This window comes from Schistocerca serialis, chromosome 7 (genome assembly GCF_023864345.2).
Source record: "Schistocerca serialis cubense isolate TAMUIC-IGC-003099 chromosome 7, iqSchSeri2.2, whole genome shotgun sequence".
Taxonomy (NCBI): Eukaryota; Metazoa; Arthropoda; class Insecta; order Orthoptera; family Acrididae; genus Schistocerca; species Schistocerca serialis.
The window spans coordinates 217306101-217314233 of NC_064644.1; positions in this window are offsets into that span (position 1 = coordinate 217306101).

Genomic DNA, 8133 nt, shown 5'->3' on the forward strand with positions numbered 1-8133 from the left:
GCGAAGGACTGTGTATCGATGGAACTGCTTGCTGATAAAGGGGAGTAACGTTCCGTAATCCAGGTGGTGATTTTGTAAGTAGCTGTTTAGGTTTTTATGTTGGTAACGCCACGTAGCGCTCTGTATTAAAATCGCTGACAGCGCTGTGTGCAGGCTGTGGATGGTTGGGCTCATTGTTGGATTATTTGCTAGTATAGTTTCGGACAGTTCTATGTGTACAGCGCATAACGTTGGGCAGTTGGAGGTGAGACGCCAGCATTGGTGGATGTGGGGAGAGAGATATGAGGGTTTTGAAATATTAATATGAGCGGACGATTTGGACGTGTGTCCGTCAGAAAAAGGAAACTTTTCGAAGTGGATTTTACGAATTTATATTGAAATTATTAAGGTAAATATATTGTTTATCTCTATTAAAATATTTCATTTGCTAACTATATGCCCATCAGTAGTTAGTACCTTTAGTAGTTAGAATCTTTTACTTAGCTGGCAGTATTGGGACTCGCTGTATTGCAGTAGTTCGAGTAACGAAGTTTTTGTGAGGTAAGTGATTCATGAAGGGTTTAGATTATTGTTAGTCAGAGCTATTCTTTTTTAGGGATTACTGAAAGTCAGATTGCGTTGCGCTCAAATATTGTGTGTCAGTTTAGTGACGATCAGAATAAGTAAAGAGTAAACTGTCTGAGTACGTTCAGTTTTATTCAGCTGTTTCAGTATCAAATAACGTGGAAGTTTACCAACACAGTCATTATAAATTTTCAAAGGGTAAGTTTCAATTTGTGTCATTGCCTACCTCCCTTCCTTATTATTTTCATGTTTGTGCCCGGCCGACAGATTTTTACTCGGTCGGCTCTTTGGTCGTAAATAAAGGCCGTTATATTGTACTAAGACACTAGTTGTCATTTGAAAATTTGTACCACTATTAGATTGCCTTTCCACATTATTTTCTGGTTTGTACCAGACACTTAAAATTTTACTCGGTCGGCTGCTTGATCGTAAATAAAGGCCGTAGTACTGTAGTAGCTCACTACTTGTCGTTGGAAAATTTGTCCCGCTATTATATTGCATTTCCCTTCTACCCGATCATTAATGTTCTAATGTATCAGCTCCTGGTCGTAAATACAGCCGGTTCAAAATGGTTCAAATGGCTCTGAGCACTATGGGACTTAACTGCTGTGGTCATCAGTCAACTAGAACTTAGAACTACTTAAACCTAACTAACCTAAGGACATCACACACACCCATGCCCGAGGCAGGATTTGAACCTGCGACCGTAGCGGTCGCGCGGTTCCAGACTGTAGCGCCTTTAACCGCTCGGCCACTCCGGCCGGCAATACAGCCGGAACAATTATACTAAGGCACAAGTTGCCGTTAAGCAAAGAGGGAACTTGTATGTTAACTGATTCACTTCTTTGATTATAATTACATTTCTCAGTCATTGGTTCTGATCCGAACAACCTGTTGTACTAAGCTGTTCGTTGCTGTGTTTGAAAGACTGAGTCATTATTGGTGTATTTTATCTGGATCCTGCGGTTCCGCTGAGTGAGTTCTCTTGTAATAAGTGTTCAAAAGTGATGTTTTAAGACGTTCCTTCAGAGCGGTCTTAATAACTGACGATCAGTTTAACTCTGAAAATATTAACAGCCAACTATCACCAGGGATTTAGTGAAAATCAAAACGTCACAAGGGGCGGGTTGGCATCCAGTCGCACTTTGGTTGCCGATTGAAATTAAAAGGTTGGTTGCTTTGAAGTAAGCCTTATCATTGTCATATTGTTCGTTAACTGTTTAAGCTTTATGCACAAGTGCGCACCTTAAACCCGAACCTTGCGACATACAGCTTCTGAGGCGTATGCTTCGCCGGCGATGGGCGAGGCATGACAGAATCTCTGACCAGAGAGTAGTTTATCGTTAGTTGTTGCTTGTCTTTAGTCTGCGCTTGTCTGCGCGAGTCGACGGCAGTAGTCTGGTGGAGTCTGGTGGAGTCGGCATGTGTCAGCTGTGTGCTCTGCTCGCGACTCTGGTCAGGACTCTGGAGGATGAGTATTGTTGTAGAAGGTAAAGAAGCAGCCTTGCGCATATTTAATTATGTATGTTAATTGTAATTTAATTTGTTCCAAAAAAATGCCCCAATAATAATTTTTATAATATAAAGTAACTCTTTTAAAGAAAAGCATTCATTTCAATTTAAAGAATATTTCCAATGCATGATCATTCCTTCGAAGAATCAAAAAATATATATATACGCCAGCATTGCACGAAGCTGTGTCGAAAAACATCTAATTAAGAGCAGATATAATTGCAGTTTTTAATGAGGTAAGAATTTTTGCTTTTTTTATTCAGAATGCAGGGCCGAAGGTCAGCGCTGCTGTCCTCATAAAATTTACCAGGTTACTAAACTTTTTCATTATTTTGGTGTTTAGGAATTTTTCTGTTTCGAACTTAACATTAAATGAGAAAGGAATTTTGTGGTAACATTAAATGTGAATGCATTTCTGCACACAGACTACAAACGGGAGCCAATTTTGTTCAGAGGTTACAATATTAGAAAGATTCATTTAATTATTATTCTTTGGGCAGGCTATACTTGGCTCACATTTTTCATTAACATTTTCTGTGGGGAGGTTACATTTGGCTCCATTTCCATTTAACTATTTTTTGTGGGGAGGTTACCCTTGGCGACATCCGGCCAGGATCGTATTTCTTTGTGAATCTTCTGATAAGTAGTCATATATCTGCTCTTATTTACTTAAATGTAGTTTGCATCTGGCGCAACGCATTTTGCTAATTTGTCACTCTTTCTTTCACAGATCATCGGCAATTTGTTGCTCTTTATTGTAATAGTGTTTGTTGGATTTTGCATTGTCTTTGTTTTATTTGTGCTTAATTTTGTTTTGTGAAAAATGCCGCGAAAAACTGTTAACAGTACATCGCGATGTGTAATGAGTGAAATAGCCGACTCAAATAATTTGACCGATAGTACTTGCGACACTCAGTGTAATGTTGACAATCCTCCATTTACAGACAATGAATGCGTACTGAGCACTAGTAATGATTTTGATCATAATGATGAATAAATAAATTCAATTGTGTCCTCTGTTAATTTGACGACAATTGATGACGCGAGACGTTCTGTTACAATGAACGCTCCCCAGTTCGACACGCCCGATTTGCAAAATTTACGTAGCGAACAGATAATTGTTTCCAACGAAAATGAACAGTATACTCAAAGTAGGACAGATTTATTTGATTCCGAGGTAGTGACTAACAGTGCACATCCGATTAGCAAACATTTTCAAGAATCACAGAATATCCAAATGGATACACAAAACGTGACAATTGCAGATACACCATCACACAGCACAGAGAATAGAGTTGCTTATTTTAGCTTGGATCAAATTGTGGCATTGTTGATACAAATGAATGAACATAATAAAAAACAAGACGCAATTTCAAACAACTTAATGAAAATAATGAAAATCTCAAACAACAACTTAATGAAAAACTAGACAACAATTACAAACAGTCGAATGAAAGACAAGACAACAATCATAAACAACTTAGTGGAAGTCTCAAACAACAACTTAATGAAAATAATGAAAATCTCAAACAACAACTGAATGAAAAATTAGACAACAATTCCAGACAGCTTAGTGAACAGATTACAGCCGTTGCCGCGCAATGTCATGATACTAAAGAACAATTACGTGAGGAAATTGAGGCTTGTGCTAGGAAAAGTAGTGAAGAAATTAGATCTGTTGCTCAAGAATTAAGGGATATGCAAACAGCTGCAACAGAATCACTTAGAGACGAAATTAGTGCAGTCGGTAAACAATGCTCTGAAAAAGCAACACAGTTACGCGACGAGTTTATATTAATGACAGCAGAACTTTCGCGCACACTGTATGCAAAAGTAGACGCAAAATTCGACCAACAGAACAGCCAAATTGACGAACGTTTTAATCACCACCTACAAAACAGTGAAACGCGTTACCATAAATTCATACAGGAACAGAATAAAGTAAAACGACAATTCATGGAAACAATTACCGCACAGAGACAGGAAGATAAACGTAAATTGCTTACGAAAGGAAAAACATACGGAGACAACAATATTGCTACAGTATCAGACGAAATTAATACTATCAAACAATTGAAAACCGAACTGCGTGATGAAATTTCCGATCTTAAAACAAAAACAGACACACACACAGTAGACTTTCAGACAGTGACCGACAGACTTGAACAATTAGAACAAATTCAGGATCCCGAAGTCATCAAAGCTGACGTTAAAAAATTGAACGACACCACACGTAAAATACAAAAACAAATTAATGCTTGTGACACTAAAAACGATAAACAGGTAAAAATACTGACTGAAAAATATGATGAATTGGCCAGTCGTATTGACGTTATTGAAAGTAATAATGACAGCAAAACAGACGATACTTCACCTATTTCGTTTAATCAAACACCTGAATTCCAAAATCTACAGCAGACAATCAGTGAGATAGATTCGTCTAATAATACATTACGTAGAAAATTGTCAACTTTACAGCAAGAGGTAACAGAGATAAAAAATATTCCAGTTAATAACACGTCACAGCATACGGCACATTTCTCACACTCACACAGCCAGTGTAACTTAGGTAATTTACAGAGAGTACGTGACTTACAATCCGAAAAGACACAGACAAACAGATTCTTATGCAATCCTGAACCTGTTCACACATTCAGAGACGATAACGTTGATTACGAGCAATTTTTATCCATAAGAAAATTTAAGGTACTTAATAATTTTACAATTGTTCATATTCCCGATACACAAGATGTTGTAGCAGACGCACTATCCCGTTCTCTAAACAACAATCAGCAAGACATCGCAACCAACTTCTGCAAAGCAAATTTCAGCGTCATGGACATTCAACAAGTTGCATTTGAAAATTTCATTTCGTCGTCATTACAAGACATAGCACAAGAGCTGAATATAGACAACGTGTGGAAAGAAATTAAACAACTTTGGCCAGATAAGAATAATGTTACCTTTAGAAACCATTACACTGTACGCAATGACATTCTGTTTCGCCGCTGTCATCCTGACAGCAACAATTGGTTATTATGCATTCCTGACGAACTTGTTAACAAATTAATCTGGTATACTCATTTAAGTTACGCACATTACGGAGCCAGAAATTTTTTCTTATACTGAGACAGAACTGTTATTTTACCAACATGGAGAAACGCATACGACGAGTTTTAGTGTCATGTAAAATCTGCCAGAAAGCTAAGTCAGACACGACTTCACATGTTCCTCCATTACATCCCATTGTACCTGTTAAATTGAGACATATGGCCGCAGTAGACATTTTTGGTCCGATTCCCAGAACTAATAGAGGTTTTTGCTACATCTTTGTCGCTGTTGAACTCACTTCAAAATTTGTTACCTTCACTTCGTTACGCAAAGCTACTGCTAAAACTGTTTCGAAAGCATTTGTAAAACATTTTCTATTTCATGTAGGGCATGTGTTGAAAGTAATTTCCGACAATGGACCACAATTTCGATCTACTATATGGACACGTATGTTACGGGCTAGAAACATTTCTCCGATCTATATATCTAGGTACCATGCTTCTTCGAAGCCTTGTGAACGATTAATGAAAGAAATTGGTAAACTGTGTAGAATATACTGCCATAAAGAACATATTGATTGGGACACACACATACTCTCATTCCAGGATGTAATTAATTCCATACCAAATGAATCTACTATGCTATCTCCGTCTGTTATACTGAAAAATGTTGAACCACCTAACAAAATTAAAAATTAGTAACCTTTCCTACATCTCGTCGACTACGACACCATGAAATAATTGACATTGCGCTGAACAATATCAAACGTGCCGCAGAGCGCCGGAGAAGACAGCAAAAACAGGTTTGTACACGCCGTGACTTTCACATTGAACAGAAGATATTAGTACGTACACACTATTAATCCAACAGAGGAAAGAGTCGATGCAGTAAATTTGATCTTCTATACATAGGTCCATATCGGCTTCGCAGCATTCCTCACCCCAATGTAGTACACGTCGAAACTTTGAGAACCAGAAAAACCAAAGGGAACCACCACGTCTCCAACATTAAACCTTTTATTGAATGAACATACTTTATGATTTATCACACTGTAATGCTGTTGTGACTTGGAAAGACAGCCAAGTCACTATGCGAGGATGCCGAAAGGCACGCGTTAAGCTCACGCAGCCTGGCGTGAGATCTGGAACAGTTAAGGGAATTTATAGTAGCAAATAAAATACGTAGATGATGTAATACTTAACTTTAATCCATAATTGGAGAACATCGCTCTTGTTGATACATGAATAACAATCTCAATATAAACTGGTAATGGCGCCTTGCTAGGTCGTAGCAAATGACGTAGCTGAAGGCTATGCTAACTATCGTCTCGGCAAATGAGAGCGTATTTGTCAGTGATCCATTCCTAGCAACGTCGGCTGTACAACTGGGGCGAGTGCTAGGAAGTCTCTCTAGACCTGCCGTGTGGCGGCGCTCGGTCTGCAATCACTGACAGTGGCGACACGCGGGTCCGACGTATACTAACGGACCGCGGCCAATTTAAAGGCTACCACCTAGCAAGTGTGGTGTCTGGCGGTGACACCACAAATGCCATTTCCTAATTTTTTTTATGACCACTTACGCAATTATATTCACATGAACACTTACTGATGATTATCGTATTTCTTCTTGGCAAGTGCCCGGCAACGTAAGGTTAGCAGGTCGCTCTTCTTGTCGTTACACATCAGACCGTGCATATTTTCCCAGATGAACTTACACACTTTTGACCACTTATGCAATTATATTTATGTGACTACTTACTGATGATTGTCGTATTTTTTCTTGCAAGTGCCCGACAAGGTAAGGTTAGCAGATCGCTCTTCTTTTCATTGTATATCAGATCGTGCATATTTTCCATTTTTCATGTATGTATGATTGTTTTCCTGTTTTGTTTGTATGCACTATGAAATATTTAAGATATAACAAAAACCAGTTGACTTTAACATTTTGCCTTATGATATCCCAACATTGTACCTATTTTACATTTTTCTTTTTTTTTTTTTTGTGCTACATTGTGATACACTGTGTACATTTTTGCCTCTGAACTCTGTCTATGTTTTTGACATATTAAGTTTTCTGTCATGCTATGCTGTATGCTCAATTATGTTACTATAAACCAGTTTTTATTTAATGGGTATATGAATTAAATGCAAGACATTAATCTTTGTTCATCATTTCAGAAAGAAATAACGGGTAAAAGAAATAGATTAAACAGAAATGGGAATTTCACCTTCAGAATGAACGAAAGAAGATGCAATACCTCTTGACGAAGAGTGAATGGATCAGAATTAACAAGCATTAACAGAATATACTATACACATCGTAGAATAGCAGTCTTAACTAATTTTTTTTCTTTCAGAATACGAGGCGATTGATGCAGGCTGTCAGACAGAACTAAACGTCTTAGTTTTAGTGATGAAATATGCTAGAAATAAGGAATAGTTATATAATGAATAATGAAGTGACTTTTTTTGCAGATGATAATGAATGGTGATGAATAATGATGAAGAATGTGCTACTATGGATAATGAAGTTTTTCTTTACAGATGATGATAATAATGGAGTTATGATGATATGGCTAAAGTTTTTCTTTGTAGATGAAAATAATGGTGAAGTTTATATATTTACTGTTAGTTAAGAGATGCTATGTAGTTATTTAAGTATTTGTTGCAGTTCGTTTTGACAGTATGTCTTATAGCGCATGGTATGACGACTGAAGGTTTTGGAAAGGACAGCTAGAGAACATATATATTTTTTATACACATTTCACTACCTGTTAATTCGAAGTTCATTACTTTTCAGCATAATATGCGTTTCTTCTTTCAGTTTAATAATCCATTTTGTATATTTTGTGGGAGAAATTATTCATGAAATTAACGTGCTATAAGCAGTTGTTCATTAAACTTTTGTCATTTATGAATGTGATCACATATACTCTACTTGTTTCATAACCTTGCTACAGCTCACTCATGACAAATGACGTTACACATCTTCATTTGCAGCAATAAC